The 1,766-nt window shown below is 59.3% G+C and overlaps 1 protein-coding gene across 1 annotated transcript in view; it reads left to right on the top strand.

Moving 5' to 3' along the window:
* LOC119588947 (EGF-like repeat and discoidin I-like domain-containing protein 3) overlaps positions 1 to 1,766 on the top strand; it is a 110,464-nt gene that overhangs the window by 92,933 nt on the left and 15,765 nt on the right. The window lies entirely within an intron of this gene.

Below are 1,766 nucleotides of genomic sequence, written 5' to 3'. Positions count from 1 at the left end.
CGTGGCTATCCCGGACGTGCAGTCTGAGTGCTGTAAACGAGCCGAGGAAAGGGAAAGGGGAAAGCACCACAGGGCGAGTTCCACCGAGGCAGCATAAGTTACGGTTATAAGAGTAGGATCAGGATGAGGTGAGAGGATTAGGATGGCAAGGGGTATGTGTAATGCCCGGCGATCCTGTCTATAGGAGTATCAGGGACGTGGCTGAAGGCTATGTGGATGGGGAAGACGTTCTAACAAGGTGGAGGGGGAGGGAGAGGAAGAAGGGGGGGGAGCGGGGGAGTGAAGGGGAGGGGAGAGGGAGGGAGGGGGTAGGGAGGGAGGGTAGATAGAGGGGGATGTGAGCGGGAGAAGGGGAGGGAGAGGGAGGAGGGGAGGGGGGGGAGGGAGGTAGTAGAGTGGGGAGGGGAGAGGGAGAAGTGTGGAGGGGAGAGGAAAGGAATTTAGGTTGAGGTAGTGAGGTAGAGGGGGAGGAGAGGAGGAATTCGGGACGGTAGAGGGGGAGGGAGAGGAGGAGAAAAGGGGAGTAGTGAGGGAGCAAGAAGGGGAGGTAGGGACGGGGAGGTAGAGGGGGGAGGGAGGAGGGAGAAGGGGAGGGAGGAGCTTACGTGAGAAGGGAGGGAGAGGGGACGGCTCCCTTTCCCAGAGGGAGGGGAGGGGAGGGAGGAGGTAGAGGGGGAGGAGAGGGAGAGGAGAGAAGGAAAGTGGAAAGGGGATGAGGGAGAAGGGGAGGGAGACTGGTTGAGGGATTTGAGAGTGGAGGGGGAGGAGAGGGAGGAGGAGAGGCAGGGGGAGGCGGGAGGGAGGTAGAAGGGAGGGAGGTAGAAGGGGGGGAGGGAGAGTAGATGAGAGAGGGGAGAAGGGGAGAAAGGGGGTAGAGGGAGAGGGAAGGAGGGGAGGGAGGGAGGTTAGAGGTGCGAGGGTGGGAGGAGAGGAGAAGGGGAAGGAGAGGGGGAGGGGAGGAAGTGAGGGGAGGAGGGAGGCCTAGGGAGGGAGGTAGATAGTAGAGGGGGAGGAGAGAAGAAGGGGGAGGAGAGGGGAAGATGGGCGTGAGTGGATGGTTTTTAGAGGGGAGGGAGGTTGCGAGGGAGAGGAAGAAGGGGAGGGGAGCAGGAGAGGGGATGGGCAGAGAAGGAGGAATAAAGGGGAGGGAGGACAGGGTTAGAGCGGGGGAGGGAGAGGGAGAATAGAAGGGGAGTGAGTTGGGAGGGGAGAGGGAGGAGGGGACGCGGAGGAGGGCTCTTAGGTGAGGAGGTTAGTAAGAGGGGGAGGGCAGGTGAGAGAAAAGGAAGGCGGGCAGGGAGAGGAAGCAAAGAAGGGAGGGAGGGGATGGGGGGGGAGGTGGGTCGCAGGAGGACGGGTGGAGGTTTTTAGAGGGGCGAGGGAGAGGAAAAAGAAGGGGAGGGAAGGAGGTAGAGGGGGATGGGGGAGGGGAGGATGAAGTGGGGGGATAGGGTGGAGGATGGAGGGGAAGGGAAGGGAGGATGGAAGGTGGGGGGGGGGGGGTAAAGGATAGAGAAGAAGGCGGTGAAGAATAGGAGGAGGAGGAGGATGGGTGAAAAATAGGTAGGAGGAAGGATAGAGGAAGAGAGAGAGGATAGAAAATAAGGGGATGAAGGATGGATAATAGAGAGGATAGACTGGGAGGAGGATGTTCTCTAGATCAGAGCTCTTCAAACTTTTTTCATCACGACCCAGTTTAATTTTGCACAGTGAATTCCCGACCTGGAAAGTCCGTTCTATCGTACCTTCTCTCAACCCGATATCAG

The sequence above is a fragment of the Penaeus monodon genome, chromosome 24 (assembly GCF_015228065.2).
Source record: "Penaeus monodon isolate SGIC_2016 chromosome 24, NSTDA_Pmon_1, whole genome shotgun sequence".
In the NCBI taxonomy this organism is placed as follows: Eukaryota; Metazoa; Arthropoda; class Malacostraca; order Decapoda; family Penaeidae; genus Penaeus; species Penaeus monodon.
The sequence above is the reverse complement of the archived record's forward strand: the minus strand, read 5'-3'. Positions and strand labels throughout refer to the sequence as shown.